Below are 20,485 nucleotides of genomic sequence, written 5' to 3' on the forward strand. Positions count from 1 at the left end.
ACAGATGACATTCAGAAAACACTTTTAGAGCGAGAACAAAGATGGATTTTATTTTAAAAACCCATATAAACAGGTTAAATAATGAGACACCATGGGCCGAATTGGCAAGAAAAGGTGCTTGACATCATTAAATAAGAAATGACACTACTCTTGGGCCCTTAACCATTGATGGGGAACCTCATTCATGAAAGGTGGTTCCAGCATGATATAAGTATATCATGACTACACCTACCTTCCTTGTAGTGGCCAGAGAAATTCATTTCACCCCTATGGAAAGAAATTAAAGAGGAATTCTGCATTGAGAGAACTGTTCAGAAACAATGCGATCATGTTAAAAAACTACACACTCTACTTCCATGACAGTTAATCTATGGCATGACTGATGTCCCCGATAATACTGTGTAAACAACAAAACAATTGCCAGTACTGAGAAACAGTCACCAAAATTCCTTTTTTCTCAGCTATATGAATAAAACATATAGATGCATATAGAAGGTTAATCCATACATGTTTGTTTTTTATTTTCAAACTGATTTGGACCATAGTTCATGAAAAAACACTTTAATTACATGTGTACGAAAGAGACAAATTCAGGAAAACGAAACAATCCTACATACACCACACTCAACTTAAATAGGACACCACCAATCTCTCTTAACCTCTCACTCACTTAAACGTTCTTCCACACTTGCAACACATTCTCACTTTCAGCATTCACACAACAACAAGACCAGTTTCACTTCAACTGGTCAACACACACAATAAATCCCGCGTCAAAAAATACTGAGTCCAAAACACTCAAAGGGTAACATGTAGGAATAGTTCTAATTACACAGTCCTCCATACATGAACAGCATAAATGACTCAAATGCAAAATTAATCAATATCCACAAATTCTTTTTTTGACAAGAACATAAACACGGGGTCGACGCGTTTCGAAACAGACCCTTTGTCCGGTTCTCATCAGGACCAAAAGTATTCTTGCTTTTGATGCAGCCACTTGGCAGATTATGTGGTGGAGGTTAGTTGTACACATCCGTAAACGGCGGCGCCGTATGCGATCCAATATATACAAACAGAGTCACATCTTTTCGTCAGGGGAATTGGTTCGTCAGTGAAACCGTTGGCTGGACCTGGATCTTATCCAAAATTTGATCAAAGCCTGCCTACAATGCCATCAGATGCGATGTGTGGCGTTCAATCCTGGAAGTTGCGCAGGAAAGGCATTGTTGTGAGATCCTAAGAGGTACAAAAGGGGGTGGTAATGGAAGGAGCATCTGAACCAATCAAACACTCACACCCAGTCAAAAGATCTGGGTTTAATCCATCACCGTTCTGTAGCCCACTCTGCCACCCCAGTTCAGACATGTCCATATGCAAATCAGTCTGACCCTGTGCCTCATGGGAACAGTCCAGCCTGAACTGCCAAGCTCCACAATATTTTAGTAACATGGTAGTGGTGCCCCTACCCCGATTAGGGAACCACAAGGCAGGAGAAAATATTAACATTAGCCCATTAAGAACATTTTGCCGCACTACTTGCTGGAAGAAGTGAATAATAAATGAGTGGATACAGCCTCTCATTTATTATTTACGTTTAGACTGCATTGTTTCTTTTTATGTTTGTGTTCCCCGGTTCCACCCACCACACCTACAGCTCTAATTATTATAGGGACACTGTGGTGGGGCTCTAAGGCCTCTTTGGCTCTGTACATTCCCGAACTAGCACCTATTCACAACTTCCGGCAGCCAGACACAATTCAGTGTGCTCCTGCTGTAGTGTAGTTCCTATATTGCCAATAGGCTCTGCGCATTGGAATAGTATATCCTATAGATTAGACGTAGGACTGAGGTCGACTAGGTCTCTATCGAATATATTAGACTTAATTGTGAGTGCCAGCTAGCTCAGAGGTCACTAGAAACTTTCTCGAATGAACAAGAAGGGATTAGTTTCTGACAACCGCATAAACATGACAACCTTATTTCCCAAGAATAAGAAATGTATCTCTAGAGTCGCAGAAACAATAGATAGTTATTTCACTTACTCAATCGTGCATGCATCGTTTCACTAGAGGTGCAGAGTAATAGAGAGACGGGCATTTTCATGAAGAAGTATTTATTGAACAGTCTTCTTTCTCATGCAGAGGAAATGAACTGCTACAATCGAAATACTGGTTGTAAAGTACAATGCGTACTGTACGAAGAGTATTATAAAATAATACTGTAAAAGAATGGTATGGTTTCTAAGCCATAAAATACATAGAATACATACATCAATAAAAAAAAACTAAAAAGTACTCAACTGGTGCTTCTAAAATACGCCTACCCCGGTGTGCCTAACCTAGGTCTAGTACAAGGGAAGAAGTAAGTAAGGTGTAGCTTAGTTTCAGTATTCTTTTGCCAAGAATCTAATCCAAGAATTCTCTAAGGGTCTAATTAGCTCCGTACCTTTGTTTTAGAATGAAAGAGGTCTGGTATCTCTCTCTCAGGACTCGATTTCCCAACAACCCGCAAGGGTAGCTTGGAAACACTGGAGCTGGATTTCTCGGCAAGAGAAAAGACAGCGTTTCTCTCAGTGCCTCCTCTGGAGGGTCGGCTTCCTTCGGCACTTGCTTCAGCGAGATGCGTTGGGCAAGTAGATAGTCGAACTGCTCCAAACCACTGTGTGTTTGCCTGGGCAAGTGTGAGCATATTTATACCTTGAAGATGCCTAGTTTGACGTAAAGTTGGACATAATAATGTCATCAAAGACTCAGTTCTTTGAAAACTCCATGAGTTCTTGGATAAATCAATATTCAAGCAAGGGGAAGTCCCTGACTGCTGAAGGCGGGTTTTTCCAAGAAATCGTTGTGGATTTTTGGAACTAGTGTAAGTAGCCATGCCGTATTTGGACTGCATAGGCTAAGTCTAAATATGGTTATGATTTCTATGCCAATATAAGGATAAGGTGATATATACCTATATATGGGCATGAATCTGGAAAATTACACTAGGGTCCTAAATTCATATACAACACTGCCTGATAGGAGCAGCTTTTCTTTCCTGATAGAGGCAGCAGCAATCCAGTATTCTCAACCCACACTCTCACGGGCAGGGAAGTAGATGTAGCTGCATATCCTGCATAACGGGTTGCCGGGAAAAAAATTGTATATTGAGCTCGGGGGTTGGGGCTCCGGGGGACATGTAAATGTAAATGTAAATGTAAATGTAAATGTAGTTGAGCTTATATAGCGCACAGCTACCCGCAGTGGGTTTCCCGGCGCTTGCTTAGGGAACCCGTCCTGGTATTCTCCTGTGAGATAGCAGGGTATCCACAAGGTGAAAGTCAGGCATCCCGCCGCGAGGAGCCGTTGTGACATTACATACATATATCCCTCCTCCCCATTTTATTAAATTAATTCAAACTGTACCAACCTCCCAGGACCTGGTCGATCCTGGAGGAGATTTGAATGAAGAAAAGTGGATCACCTTTTTTTACCCAGTCCCACAGGAGAACAGTGAGTACGCAAAACAGTTACAAACAACTCCATTGCTAGGGGTCAGGACATACTTGCCCTGCCCCCCTATTTTAATTTCTTAAAGCATTTTTTCAGGCCTGGAAGCGAGGTCCTCAAGTCTTGCAAAGGCTGCTGCAACATTTCTGTTCATGTTGGGGTCAGCAAATCTCACTCTACAAAAACTCCCTCAGCCAATAGGAAGGCTTAACTTTTTTAATGTCATCCCAACTGTCAATATATCTGGAAATTTGTAACCTTAATTTCTCCAAAAAGGATGAATGGATTTACACAAAATCATGAAAAGCACAATTTCTGGGTAAAGATCCAGCTTCCTGACAAATTTGGTACGATTCCGTTTAGCAGTTTCGGCTGCAGCACTGTCTAATATATGGTGTAAATATGTATATATGTCTATGTGTTCACCTATGTGTGTGTCCAACCACATATAAATAAAAAAAATCCTTTAAAAATGTAAACATCTATTCTATGTATACCTATAGATGTAAGTGTATGCATTTCAGATATAAATATATCATTGTACATAGATAACATGTGGATGAGTGTCTGTATATGGGTGTATAGAAACAACCAGTCGAGGCCTCTAGTCAATGCTTTATGGCAGTCACTGATTAACTATACAAACTCGAGCTACAACAAATATTTGTTATCTTCATGAGAAATAACCAATACAGTTGACTTATCGAATCTAAGTTTAATGCATTCCACTTTCTGTCAAGCACTCAACAAAGTAGGGAAAATATATTCACTAGCTGAGGATAAAAGTATATTTTCGAGCCGATCACACGCCTGGATGGCAATTCAAACATATGTCACCTTGAAACCGGCAGCATACCTTATTTTAACGAATCCGGTGCATCTCAAGAGTAACTGGCTATAAGCTTAGGAGACCTCCCACCCCTAGCAGACAAACCCCAATGGACATACAAAGGCTCAAAAAAGTGCCGGTTACCTGGCGCCCCTTAAGAGGATTTTCTGCATTTGGTTTGCATATGTCCCATACTAACTAATGCACGCCTCATATTCCTAAAATGCTCATTTAATGAGAGGAGGATTCATACCTCCAGAACAGCAATCATGATGAGCCTGGACTCTAGGGACCCTCAGTTAAATTGCAAAATTTGAAGTTTTTACAATCATACAATAAATTAATTGAACAGTATTGGAAGGGTGTAGCTCCAGTGCGAGAAATTCTGTCTTAACAAAAAGTTGAAAGCATTTCATTTTTACACTGATGCATATGCTACTTACTTTACAACAATTTAGTTGAATGTGATTGGTCATAAGTGAAGGAAATGCAACAACAACATGTTGAAATGCAAAATGCTTTATTGTATTCCTGTAATGTCAACTTGCACATTTTAGAAACTGATCAATTTCAAAAGCAATGTATATTATTTTAACTAGGTTCCATCTTTCAGCATTAATTGCAAAATATTGTGCTGGGATCAATTAGAAATGCGATGTATTGTACTGCAAAAAAAGTTTTTATTTTGTATTAATTTAAAAAATATTGTGATGATTTTTATTAACCCCTTCAGCGCTGCCCAAATTCTCTCGCTATGCAGGAGAATTAATAAGTGGGCAGGATTCGAACGGCCCCCGGCCGTCCTGCGCACACGCCCACCGTGACGTCGGATGACCGGGGACCGTCCTTGGCACCGAAGAGGGTAACTTATGACAATAAACAAACAATAGTGACATTAGTGTCTTCCTTATTATGATGATAAATATATGTCTGTGTATGTAACTAAATGAGTAAAGATAATGTGCTCATAATGGTATAATACATTTTATATACATAAAAAATAAACAGTCTCTGCGAATTTGTGCACATTTGGGTATATTGAGATGACAAGCCGCAAAATAAACCCACAAATTTGTGAACACCGCAGCACCATCAGGTGCAAAAAGAATACCACCAAACTAACCAATCATTTTTCAGAAATGGGCCACACCACCAATGACATGGGGTGGGTCGTGATTGAGAGCATCAACCCTGAGGGGTCAAACAGCCAAGACATACTTTTGAACAAAGAACAGTGGTGGGTTTACCGTCTATCTACCCACATGTCCGGCCTAAACGACAACATTCCGTGGAATACCTTGAGCAACCGCTGATAATGACGGCGCGGATATCAACATTTCCCTCACAAACCTACTCCATTTGATGCCTTTTTCTAGCATCATTATCCACACTACCCATACCAGGAAATACTACTGGACACCTCCAGTCTGAACAAACTCCGTATGATGCTCTTTTCAAAGTAGAAGTTTTCAAAGTAACACTATTGGCTTAACTGGGAGAACCATGCCACAAAATGTCTTGAAATATCGTTACCCCTGGGCTGTTCCGTGCCCCTTATCGACCGATGCGCTATTATGAACTAAACTAGACATACATGGGGATATGAAATATGAAATCTTCAGTTGCATTGAGTACATTGACTCGTGCGCCTCAGTAACATATACCTATACACACTTATTTGCGCAAACAAAAACCCATTATAAGATGGCCGCCGTGTTCACAGGATTATCTTTTGTCCTAGCGCATGCGCAGTAACGTTCCTGTTTCCAACGCGCATGCTCATTGGAAGGCGGTGCCGCCCCTGGCTGAACCCGGACATTAAACGGGATGGTACATAATGCACAAACAACCGGCAGTTCCTCGCCAGCCGGGACGCCGAGGGACCCGATGTAGGTTCCCTGCAGAGGACACGCTCGTAACAAGTAAGGTCTTTTCTCCCCATCTGCCGGACAGCACGGCGGATTCCTTTCTCCTCGCTCTTGTGACGATCTGTGGTATTGATCATTGTTTTTTACAAACCCCCAAAGATCCATTACAGAGATGCCTCTCCCCCGGTCCCCGAAACTCTGGGAAACCATGTTATAGCGAAGTAATTATTGGTGCCCAACATATTACGTAATTTCTCTATTTTTTTGGGTCTCATGGTGCATGATTGCCCTCGTGGGAGCAACTTCATCTTAGAACCACGTAATTTTTAAATGTTTGTTTTGTCTCACCATTAAGTGATACCACACGGTGGCGGCCCTTGTAATAGCCACAACAGGGCTACTCTATACAGACCACCAGGTCGGTCTTGTATCAGGCGGCTATAGAACACAACACGCTATTCTAGCACGCCGCAATACCATGTAACATCATGCCACACAGTATGATGCGCATTTCAACATAAGCATGCTCATCCACTTCCCCACGTGCATGCTGCGCTCATGCTCAAGTACGTCACTGGTCCTGGCCGATACTTACCTAGCCATGCATGCCGCATGTCTCAAAGAATCCTGAACACCTCTAGATAACTCATGGCCTGCATATTTTTCTGATTTAGTATGCTGTGCATTTGTCTTCTTTTCTCTCATCACAGGATTTTTCTCGCGAATACCAGGTGCCTGTAAGTAAACAGCAGCACCTTTTTACCTTTCCTTTTTCCACACACCTTAGCGCGTGTGTAAGAGATAACACACCCGTGGCACCACTTTTGCCACTCACAGTCCGTCTCTTGGTCCTGAAGAAAGTCCCGTCAAATTTTTAAGGGACTGAAACATGTAGACCACCACCACATAGTCAACTCGTAGATATCATTTCTCTACTAGTAGTTGCACCACATAGTTTTTATCCTGACACTCTGGGCCGCCAAGAATAAATTACTAGGCAAGGATTCCCAGAAGTGTATTTTAACATTCACCTTCATCCACATCACACTACTGCACGACACCCGCTCCGCTGTGGTCAGGCGTAGTAGCACAACCAGGCGGCACTCGGCTGCCTGGTTGGACCCTAATGATGAAGCATAACACCAACCAGGTTGGTGTGTGAGGGGTTTATAAACAAGACCATTTGGGTCTAGCACTAAGGCCTTAGCCAACAGTGCCCCAGAATATTAATTTATATTCTACAAACTCAGTGGGCTAGTCCACATTGTTTTCTATGTTATTAATTCTGTCATAGAAAATGTTATGAGTGATGTAATATGTGGGGTAATTAGCACTGCATGGCAAGGTTGCAAGTTATAGTTAACTTATGCCACAAGTCATAGCTTTCAGAGCTAACCATAACTGATGAATTTCAGTGGTTTTGTACATTTAAAATGTTACTTTGTCACTGAAATTCTCACATAACTATAATGTGACTTTAACGTTTGTTTTTTCAGTGAAGTTTTTTTTTTGTAACATAAAGTAATATTTTTTTACTTTATGTAATGCCAACCACCCGCCAGACATGGCCTTTGGCAAGCCCCACAGATAGGCAACCCCATGCTTCACACAGCCTTTGATTAAGAGGCATGGGCTTTGATGCAGGGCTTGGCTTATAGTAAGACCCTGCATCCAACCCCCTTGCAGGCAACCAACCCCATGCTGTGCTTTGGCAATGCACTGCAGGGTGTTGGCCACAGGACCTGGTCTGTGGCCAGACCCTGCATACAACTCCCAGCAGGCATCCATCCCCATGCTGTGCATCCCCAAGTTGCAACTAGGCCCCCAGCAGACTAGCTTGCAAGCAGCCAACCCCATATAGTGCACAACTTTCAGCCATGTGCCTGTGGCATGGCCCTTCCTCCAACCCCCAGCAGGCAGCAATCCCCATGCTGCACATTACCATGTTGCCCACAAGCCCTGCGTCCACACCTGTGCAGGCAGCCAGACATACACAGTGCATGGCACATGGGGCTGGACACATGGCCTGGCCAACTGTACACTAGGCGTTGCCTTGGGCCAAGTGTAGCAGTAGTTGGAGGCAGACAGCTGACTCAACACCATGCATGGGGTCCTGCACAAAAAGGGGTTTGCCACAGGGCCTGGCCTTTGAAAAGGTCTTTGGTCATCACCTCCACAGTCAGCCGCGGCCTCTGCCTGATAAATTAACACTTCCTCATAACAACCTCAAACACAAACTAGAAAAAGCTAAAGCTTTTTCCTCTGCCCAAGAAACATTTAGAAAGGTCGGTGAGTATCCTCAACACCAGGAACTACCCGCTCAAAAAGCAACCAGCAAGGATGGCTCGCTCCCCTACAGAGGATGCACCGCAGGAGGAAGCAACAAATACCATAACACTTCTTCCACAATACAAGACACAAGGTCGCGCGGACATATTGAACAGAGGGAATGTATTACAGCTATTACATTCCGTAGCAACTCTAGCAGATATCACCATCTCTGACTTACTTTCAATAGAATTTTTGCCTAGCACTAGTAGTCAAAGTCCTGTAGCAACCAACACCAGATGGCGAATTCTGGATATAGCAGGCAGAATTTTAAGAGAAAGAAATACATTTTTAAATTGGGGTATAATCGGAAGTCAGTACCAAAGCCACCTTATCCAACACCTTTTCTAAGGAACGAAAGAAACAACCCATGCAAGTCGACCTCCTCAGTCCTGAAAGGAGCAAGGCATAGATCGCCAGGGAAAAAGACAGATGCCAGCCTGACAATTGCACTGCTACCAACTCAAAGACAATCCCCCCTAACACATGCTCCAACAAATAACAATTGGGCATGCACACAGCGGCTAATAACATCAGTGAGGACAAATTGACAACAGTCAACTGCAGCTCTCACCTCTTTATCAAAGTGGGAGGCACCACAATATGCTTTTGGAATATCAACGGCTTAGCCTCCAAAGTGGGAGATCAAGAGACCTTAAACTATTTGAAATCCTTCGACCTAATTCTGCTCCAGGAGACCTGGGAAGACAAGCCCTTTTACCTGCAAGGTTACACCTCTTACCTATTCCCAGCAACCAAGAGCTCAGTATTTGGCCACCGCTCGTGAGGCTTACTGCTTTTGGCCTCCATTACTGAAATAGGAGAGATTATTCCAATAAAAATTGATTTAACACCTCCAAGCAGCATTCAGGCTGTAAAAATAACGCTCAAGCTTAACGAGTACAAACAGAACATAATAGTAATAAATGTCTATGTACATCCCAAACAGAAAATAAGAACGGTGAAAGAGCTACCTACAGAACTAAATAGAGTAATGGACGAGCAAGCCTCCAATTTCGTTATCCTTGTATGAGACTTTAATATGCACCTCTTGGGGCTCGCTCAAGATGATGACCTTATGCAAGACCTCACAGGAGCATGGGGAATCCCAAAGCAAGGAAAAGCACAATCCATTAAGCCAGCTAAAAGTGCAGAAAAACTGCTCCGGGAACAGGAGCAACTAAACTTGAGAGCCCTAAAAGGAAGACAACCCACACGCAGCCACGTTTCACTCAGCAATAGTTTCCTCACACCTTGATTTTACTTCTGCTTCTCTTACCATGTTTAACAAAATTGCTACCTTCAAAATTGGAAACAACGAATTAAGCGATCATATGCCACAAGAGTTAAGCCTTTTCGCAGCTCCTAGTCATACATTAGACAAAAGAACAACTATTGTACTGGACGAAACGAGTAATCGCAAAAGAATAAGGTGCAACTCACCAACATCGAGGAAATATCACTTAAAGCGAAAGATTTGTACAACCAATTAGACGACAGGGCAGCTGATCCCCAGGAACTCTGGGACAAGTTTATTACATCTCTTAGTGTGGCATTTACCAACAGGCAGAGCAACATGACGACAAAAGCCTCAATCAGTGCATTCAAGATGGCAAAAAGCCCAAATTCAAAAAAACTCAATCACTCCATACACCAAACCCTAAAATTACTTCGTTAGTTTACAAAGCACACTCAGTGAACTAAAAACAAGAGTAAAACAAAGAAGATGGGCAAACAATAGAGCAAATGATAATGAATTATGGGAGAAACTTCTTTTTGACGCCTACCGGAGAAATATTGCTAAATTCTGGCAGAGTGTCAAAAAACTACAGCAACCCAATCACTATGGCATAGATTCCAATATTGCTGAAGCTATATGGGCTGACTATCTCTTCAAACACTTTAACAACTTTGAACAAAACCAGCCCCGTCTCGTACCATCAATTACAAATCTGTCCTAACAACCTCACAACGGAAGTGCCAAACCAACATAGCCCACATGAAAAGGCCAGGAGAAAAACAATGTTTACGAAGAAGGAGCCACAACTGTTACCAGTCCTAACATGCCCACTAACTATAGCAGATGAGCTGAACGATCTAGCAGAATTGGCAACACGAAAAAAAATAGCGAGAGGCCGACAGGGGGAGGGGACCCCTTGCCCAAATGGCATGCCTCCAATGCTGTACAAATCTGACCGCGAATTCTGGAGCAAAGTATTGATCTCAGTCTTCAGACACACCTTAGTGACTACCAAAATTCCAGAGTCTTGTCTTGGCTCAATTAGCCCAATATATAAACAGGAAGACAGGTCCAATCCAGACAACTATCGATTAATAGTCCTCATAGACACCGAGGCAAAGTACTATGCGGGGATCATCTTAAATGACCTGACCTGACCTGTTGGGCCGCAACAAACTGTATCATCCCAGCTACACAGAAAGGTTTTTGCAAAGGACAAGGTACGATCACAAACACCATGAACCTAACCATGCTTATGGACTCTGCGAAACTAGGAAAGTATCCCTTATATCTCTGCTTCATAGATTACTCCGCAGCTTTTGATCACATAGACTGTCAGAAGCTTTGGCGTAAACTGGACAGCTGGGGGATACCACCCACTCTCGTAGATCAACATATACTTTTGCATACTAATACGTGGTTAAGTATGAAGTTAGGTGCAGGGACCCACCGCTCAAGAAGATTCCCCACAAACAAGGGTCAAAAACAAGGATGCGTACTAGCTCCGCAACTATTTAACCTTTTTCTGGCAGATCTACCCACAGAACTGGATAACTGTTCACCTCATGCATCAAAGCTAGGCAAAATCACACAAGCAAACCTGTTATGCGCTGATGATCTAGTCCTGATTAGTCGGACCCGCATTGGTCTTCAGCACCTCCTGGACGTCACTTAAAACATTTCTGAACGAAACTCTTTGACAATAAATTTTATAAAACTAAAATCATGATAGTAAATCATCACAAGAAGACAAACCCCAGCTGGATCCTGGAAGGTAACCAAATAAGCCGTGTAGCAAGCTACAAGTACTTGGGCATCCTTTTAGATCAACACAACTCCTTCAAGCCACAAATGTAATCCCTAAGAAGGAAGGGAACTATGACCTACCTAGCCCTCAAACCTCTGAAGAAGCTTCTGTCAGATCCATGCCCACACCACATCTTCAACAAAGCTAGCACATCCATCGCACCCCATCTCCGGAAAGTCATCAACACCTCCTTCGAGACAGCAACCTTCCCGGAGAGCTGGAAGCACGCCGAGATGAACGCCTTACTCAAGAAACCCAAGGCGGACCCCAAGGACCTCAAGAACTTCTGGCCCATCTCCCTGCTCCCGTTCCCGGCAAAGGTCATCGAGAAGACCGGAACAACTGACCCGCTACCTCGAGGAGAACAACATCCTGGGCCCTTCCCAGTCCGGGTTCTGCAGCAACCACAGCACCGAGACTGCCCACATCGCCGCAACCGATGACATCAAGTCCCTGTTGTACAACGGAGAAACGGCGGCCCTCATCCTCCTGGACCTGTCAGCCGCCTTCGACACTGTCTGTCACCACACACTACGAACACGCCTCCACAACGCTGGGACCCAATAGAAGGCCCTGGACTGGACCACCTCCTTCCTCTCCGGCAGAACACAGAGCGTCCGCCTTCCCCCCTTCTGCTCCGAAGCCACCGAGATCATCTGTGGCATACCCCAGGGCTCATCCCTCAGCCCAACCCTGTTTAACATCTACATGGCACCGCTCGCCCACGTCTCCCGTCGGCACAACCTCAACATCCTCTCCTATGCTGATGACACCAAGCTGATACTCTCCCTCACCAAGGACCCCCAGATCGCCAAAACCAACCTTCACGAAGGAATGAAGGCCGTTGCTGAATAAATGAGGAACAGCCGACTGAAGCTGAACTCAGACAAGACGGAGGTCCTCATCCTCGGATCCAAGCCTTCGGCCTGGGACGACTCCTGGTGGCCGACTACACTGGGAACCGCTCCAACACCCACCGACCACGCACGCAACCTAGGGGTCATCCTCGACTCCACCCTCTCCATGACTAAACAGTTCAACGCCGTCTCTTCCTCCTGCTTCAACACCCTCCGCATGCTCCGTAGGATCTACAAGTGGATCCCCACTGAAACGAGAAGAACAGTCACCCAGGCCCTTGTCAGCAGCAGGTTGGACTATGGAAACGCCCTCTACGCAGGAGCCTCGGTCAAACTCCTGAGACGGTTGCAACGCATCCAGAACGCCTCTGCACGCCTGATCCTCGACATCCCTCGCCGCAGCCACATCACACCCCACCTGAGACACCTGCACTGACTCCCGGTCAACAAGAGGATAACCTTCAAGCTCCTCACACACGCACACAAGGCACTCCACAACACCGGACCAACGTACCTCAACAGACGACTCAGCTTCTACATCCCCACTTGCCAGCTCCGCTCTGCCGACCTCGCCCTCGCTACAGTCCCCCGCTTCCGAAGAGCGACCTCAGGCGGCAGATCGTTCTCCCACCTCGCCGCCAAGACCTGGAACACCCCCCCCATCCACCTACGGCAGACCCAAGACCTGCTGACCTTCAGAAAACTGCTCAAGACCTGGCTTTTTGAGCAGTAGCAGCATCCCCCACCCCAGCGCCTTGAGACCCTCACTGGTGAGTAGGGCGCTTTACAAATGATATGATTGATTGATTGGTTGACCTTAGGTTATATCTATTCTTAAAGTTCCTGCAAGCTAAACTACATCCTACGATCACCTACCGGAGAGAATCATTAAGAGGGACAGACGCTTCTACCCTGGACAGCATAATAGCGACCTCTTCTAGAGTGATCTTTCAGCTCCCCAAATACGTCTCTGCAGCCAAATAAGACATTATTTATATTCATAGCACACTAAAGGACATAAGGTGCACGCTACTAAAACCAACTTTTAACCAGCATGGAGTCAGGTCATGCAGACAGGCGGTAATGCTGTGCTTCAACCCTACTTTAGTAAAGCTAAAATGCCCCCTCACAAACATTTTTGATCTCACTACACTGAGACTGAAAAACTTAGCATCATTGGCCATGAATTCTGCCTCACAAGATGGCTCATCAAGACAACTTCGAGAACACACTTAACAGCTCTATGTCGCCAAAAAGAGGCACAACCAGTAACTGCTTGCAGTTTGGGTCCATTTGTAACACTTAGCGCACTCTTAGGAAAAACTAGATAATCCAGAGTGAGAGACTTTGGCAGAGTGAGAATCTAAAAAATCAATTCTACTAAACAATCTTTTAGACTGAGCTCCGATTGTGAAGGAAATGACTTTTTACGTTATAATCTTAATAGTTTTATGTATAATAAAGTGGAAAGGCTGCTTATTATTGATTAATTTTTATACCAACACAACCGGTTTGACTGTAATGACTATGTATGCAATGGTTTTAATTATTCAAGCATAATAATACATTTACCTTACCTCCACGGCAGTCAACATACCCAAGCAAATAGTGGCCCCATGGGCCTCATACCCTAGGGCTGCAGGTCATTGTAAAAGGGAGGGGGACACGAGGCTCCCCTCCTCTGGCCTATTATGGCCCTGGGGACCGCTCCTTCATGTGGCCTGCCTTTATTATAGGAGGGTTACCCAGTGCTGGCCTGAGACACTCACTGAAAAGCAAGTTGGGGGCTGTGGGGAGAGCACCAAGGCCCCTGTGACCCCAGCCAGCTTGCCATATACTGCAGGAGATGACATTGCTCCCACAAAAGGGAGCAGATGTTTCTTGCATGCTCCCTCTGGACAGGAGCAATATATATGTTCTGTTTCCCTGCCTGCAGGAGTGGGTGCATAAAACAGAAGTCTGCTCCCAACCAGCGGAAGCATGTTTAAATCTCCCTCCGGCTGGGAGCAGAAAATGTCTTCCCTGCCCGTACTGCTGTAGGCATGGAAGGCATGTTTGCTCCAACCTGGTGGCAGATTTTAAAATTCTCCCACCAGGTTGGAGCATACTTATTTTCCCTGCCTGCTGGCAGGGAATCAACTCTGTCCTGGGGATGAGCTCCCCACAACAGAGTACTTGAGCCAGAAGATGGGGGTCCCAGTGGTCTTTTAATGCTCTATGAGTGGACCCCCTTCCTTTACACTCCAGTTTGCCCAACAAAGGCTCAGGGAGAGGTGCCGCCTCACCTTCATTAAAAAATTGGAGCGGGTGATGGGGTACCCGTGGCCTGTTAGAAGCTTGGCGTAGCGGCAATGCACCCTCTTCCCTACTATATCCTGGATCACTCAGGGATATTTTTTGTATTGTGCTTTATTAAAAATTGTATCCAGGATTTGTAGATCCTCCATGAATTTACAGCACAATTTAAAAGGAAATGTTTTTAGGCCCCAGACCTAGGGGGCTCAGGGTATCCCTACCCTGCCCCCATTTCTTTTCTTTTTTGTGTTGTTTTGTATTTTTAGGACTCTAGACTGAGGCCCAAGTGCTAAGATGGCTGCTGCCACATCCTTGTTCAAGTGGCAGCAGCCAATCAGATGTAAAGCAGGAGATCTCTCTGGTCCGTGGATCTTCCGTGGCATGAAAGAAGCAAAGTTTTTGAGCATTATCTTCTAAAAAAAACTGAATTAATTTATACCAAACCACAAAAAGAACATTTTCTGGACCATGATCTAGCTTTATGCCAAATGTGGTGTAAATCCATTGAGAGGTTTGGGGCATTGGTCTGTCTAAAGTTCCTATGCAGAAATTATTGAGGAAAACACATTTGGAGATCTCCCTGCTTGATGGATCCCTCCGAAACTTTCCATGAAGAAGCTGGGGTGAAAAGGAATTTGAGGGGGAAAGTTTCATGAAGATTCATAAAAATGAGGCAACGTCATAAGCAAATCAAAAATATATGATATATCTATATATACATATCTATCTATCTATCTACCTATCTATCTATCTATTTATCTATCTATCTCTATCTATATTTCTATCTATCTATCTATCTATCTATCTATCTATCTATCTATCTATCTATCTATCTATCTATCACCCACACTGTTCAACGTATACATCACTCCACTTGCCGCACTGATCAGAGAGTATAGTTTTGCGCTGATTTCTTATGCAGACGATTCACAGATTGTCATCTCGGTTTGCAAACAGTCTGAGGCCACTGTCGTCAATTTCCATGCCTGTTTGACTCATATTATAAGATGGATGAGTCATAACTCCGATAAGACCGAGGTGATGGAGTTTGGCAATTTTCCATCCCTATGGAACTCAACATGGTGGCCGACAGAGGCAGGTCAATGTCTTGTTCCGTCCAACAAAGTTAAGAACCTCCGGGGTATTTTTTATGACTAGCTTAACTTTGCAGGCCAGATTAATAGTGTAACTTCTTATTGCTTTTTCGTACTGAAGCTTCTTAGGAAGATATTTCCTTTCATCCCCCAAGATCTGAAGAAATCAGTAGCAGTTGCCCTTATCCTCTCGTGGCTAGATTATTGCAATGCGCTTTTTATAGGCATTGATAAAGCCCAGAGGTTAAAATTACAATCAATACAAAATGCTGCTGCTCTGCTATTGTTAGACATCCCCAGAGGGCACTCTACCTTTGCTGCTATTAGGTCATTACATTGACTTCCGATGCAGCAAAGGACAGAGTTTAGAGCCATGGTCCATAAGGCACTATACGGTGGAGGGACTGCCGAATTCCGGAATCTCTTTCCCTGGTATATCCCTGCCAGAAACCTTAGATCCACTGACGCAGGTTTCATTTGTATTTCTGAAATTCATAAAGCCATATGAGGAGGCAGGAGCCTGTCACATTGTGCAGCCAAATTTCGGAACCAGCTGCCTATTTCCATGAGATTAATGTCTGACAGGTTCCTTTTTAGGAAAGCGCTAAATACATGGCTGTTCGCACCTCTCTAAAAATCAGGTACACTTGCTGCAATCCCCTATCTCACTTCTTAGCTCCAATATGCCTCGGCATTCGAGCGCTCTATAAAACTATATCCTATCCTATCTATATATATATATATTCACAGAAAAAACCATAGGTTTCAGGGGTTTAGCTGTACATTTCACTCGTACAAACCATAGAAATTCCTCTGTTATAGTTTTTCTGTTAACTATAACTCGCGCGCCCGCAATGCACTGCTGATGATGTCACATATGACATCATTCATAACATGGTCAGTGACATCACTGATGACATCACTGATGACATCTCAAATGACATCACTGATGACATCATCCAGTGAATGTGGTTTAGTTTGAAATTTAAATATGTATTACATATATATACATATATATACCAATCTGTATTGAAGATTGAGTGGATATATAACTGTATGGATGGAGGATTTAGTAGCTGTCTGACTGTCTGTTTAAGTGAGCAGTTAAAAGTGTCTCACTTAATACATGGATTAGTAACTAAACAATGTGAATGTGTGCATCACTTTCTCTGTTGTTGTATAACATGCTGCATCAGTTGGTCACTAACTACATGAGTGTGTATATTAGTTATTGATTACTTGGGTGAGTATTTGTATGGGACACTGAGTTTGTGTGTGGTTGGATGGTGTGTGTGTAACTCTATGCATAGGTGTGTGAATGGTTGATTGACTAGGTGTATAGGTTTAAGAGTGCATGTGGAAACAGTTGTTTGGGTGACTGAGTTTATTTATTTGTGTGTTGGTGAGCAAATATAAGTTTTAGTTGTACATCTTCAACAAAGTAAAAAAATAAAGGCATTGTATGTGAGAGTTGGTGTATATAAATAAGTATATGTAAGAGTCAGTGATTGTGAGAGTAACTATATGAATGAGTGTATAATTGTAAAGGTGATTTTTTAACATATTAACTCTGAGTTACTATGTGTTAGACTAAATTAGGTGTTGTGTGTATAATTGTGTACCTGAGTAAATGTAAGTGAAATTTTTTTTACATTTTGAGCTAGAGACAAGCTCTATGTAGATCCTGATGAAGATGACTTTCCAATAATATACAACCACCGAAACGTGTCAACGCCTGCATTTATATAGTTGGTTATATCCAGGAACTGCCATATGTCAAATTCAACCAAGAAGTGAATAGACTGATGGTTTTTATACATGAGATTCCGGTTGTGAATAACCCTAATTTGATGAATTTGATTGTTTTCACATATTTCTTTTTTGTCTCTCACAAATAGTCTCCCCTCATATGTTTCTATTATGTTTTTTAATAGGATTTTTCTAATGTGTTTTTAATCGTTTGTATCACTGCAAATCTTGCGGTTTTGAACGTCCTATGTACTACAAATACACTTTGTATTTGTCCTTTTATCTGTGAAGTCTTTATCCTTGTGACATATCAGGTTGTTATTTTGGGTTCAAATGTATAATCTGTAGGGGTACTGAACAAGTGAGGTTGAGTGAATCTATAGTGCATATTGCTGAGTACAGTTTGGGTGAATGTGGTGATCGAAGAGAGTCCTGTTCTTTTCCTTTACTTGCAGTACCCTGTCTCTTGAGAAGTGGGGTTGCTCCCTATATTTTGTACACAAATATGAAGGAGTGCCTGGAGCCATCACTACTTTACAAAAAGTGATGTGCTGGTGGCACTGGGTGCTTGTATATCTGGCACATAAGTGCTTAGGTATTGGCAGATTGATAAAATAGGAACATAGTGCTGGATGGGTGATTGAAGAATTGCATGAGACTGACAGGAGGTATCCTACGCTGCATGAGTACTACTTTAGTATTTAATGGAGTGGACCAATAGTATGTATCTGCTTAGAGATTTGTAGGGATTATGCACATCATTTTTTATGTATACTTGTGTTGGTGCCTAGGTAATTTTATAAGAATACCACTAGTAACTGGAATGATGACAGTGCTGCAAACAAAGTGAACACTTAATTTATAAGTGCTTACGTATTGGTGGAGTGATAGGATAAGTAGTTAGTGGTAGATAAGTGATTAAAGAAGTCCATGGGACAGACTGGATGATTCCTACACTGCGTGAGTACTAACTGGGTATTTAGAAGTGTGTGTCAATAGTAAGTAGCTAGTTAGAGGTCTCCTTGTATAGTGCAACAAATATTATAGCTGTGCTTGTGTTAGTAGCTAGGCCATTCCATAAGTTCATGACTAGTAATTAGAATAATTACAGTATTACAAACAGAGTGTATATTGAATTTATAAGTGCTTAGGTATTGGTGGGGTGATAGGATATGTAGATAGTGCTGGATGGGTGAATGGAGAAGTGCATGGGACAGACAGAAGGATTCCTAGACTGCATAGGTTCTAACTGGGTATTTAGAAAAGCGTATCAATAGTATGTAGCTGGTTGGAGGTCTGCATGCATAGTGCACAGAATATTGTAGCTGTACTAGTATTGGTGTGTCTATGGTTTCGAGAATGGTAGTCTATATTTTAGGGTATGACGAGGTGCATCAGTTGATCATGTGGATAATGTAATCAGTGATGTCATTTGAGATCTCATCAGTGATGACACTGACCATGTCATGAGTGATGTAATATGTGACATCAGCAGTGCATTGCGGGGGCGCGAGTTATACGAGTGAAATGTCCAACTAACTATGACGTCCATGAAACCTGCGGTTTTTTTTGTGAATTTCTGAGGTTTTTTAAATGCTAATTTCTAACTATAATGTCCCTGAAACTTGTGTTATTTTCAGTGAATTTAATAAATATGTATTTAATCTCCTCTCACTCTTACAGGGAAGGAATCAGCACTCAGGTTGTAGATTGGAAGTATTTAATCTGCAAAGGACGTGGTCCACACGTTTCGGCTCGTCCGAACCGTGATACCGATACAAGATGTCAATATAGCATCCTTATTTGAATGTGCAAATACCTAAAGTTGCCATCATTAACAAAGGACTACAGATTATTTTAATCTAAAAAGCTGGCGGCCATATTGGCCTGGTCAAAGTTGCCACCATTAACAAAGGACTACAGATTACTTTAATCCAAAAAGCTGGTGGCCATATTGGCCTGGTCACGATGTGAAAATTCAGGACATTATACAATAAAGAAACAAAAACAAGTGTTAATATGCACACAATGTAATTCCAGCATATCTTGACCCATGACCACCATACATGTATGTTCGTTAATGGGATTTATTCATAATAAACATAATTAGGATTGCAAACATCAACATAAACATTGGACTATACATTACTTTAAAGTGAAAGGCTATTAAAGTGAAAGGCTATCGGCCATATTAATCTGGGCGCGTCGCTTATTATAATGGTTCTTACACGAAAGAAAAGAAAAAAAGGGTTGTTAATATACACACATTATCCCTAAACAAAGTTCTAGCGATTATAGTTCCATTCCAGTCACACCTCATTTGAGATGTCATGAGTGATGTAACTGACCATGTCATGAATGATGTAATGTCTGAGGTCATTAGCAGTACATTGCGGGGGGGGGGGGTAAGTTATTGTTAGCTCAGGTAATTATAACTACTGAATTTCACTGGTTGTGTATGAGTGAAATCTTGAGTCTAACTATACCGTCCCTGTAATCTTTGTTTTTTTCAGCAAATTTCTAGTTTATTTTTTAACGTTATGTAAGATGCATATCACAATGAATGGTAGGGGTTTGGAAGCAGGGCCTGGCATTGTGCTGCCCCATCCAAGCTTGCTGTTCCTGCCTTCCTTCCTCCTAACCATCTATTGTCCAAGTCCATGTCCCTGCTCCCTTATTACAGCCCTGTGTGGCCATTGTTCTGCCACTGGCTTTCCCGCCTTCTCTGAACAGTTAGCTTGCTGCTTCATCCACCTCCTCCCTATCCTCTGTTGTCTGAATCCATGGACTAGCCTCCTCCATCCTGCCATGCATGGTCTGATGTGCTGCCACTGCCCTCAATTTAGCATGACGTACCAGTCCACTCCTCCTGCCCACCATTGCCCAATTCTATGCCCCATCATTGAGCTCCTGCTTAGCCTCTA

Source organism: Lissotriton helveticus, chromosome 5_1, assembly GCF_964261635.1.
Source record: "Lissotriton helveticus chromosome 5_1, aLisHel1.1, whole genome shotgun sequence".
In the NCBI taxonomy this organism is placed as follows: Eukaryota; Metazoa; Chordata; class Amphibia; order Caudata; family Salamandridae; genus Lissotriton; species Lissotriton helveticus.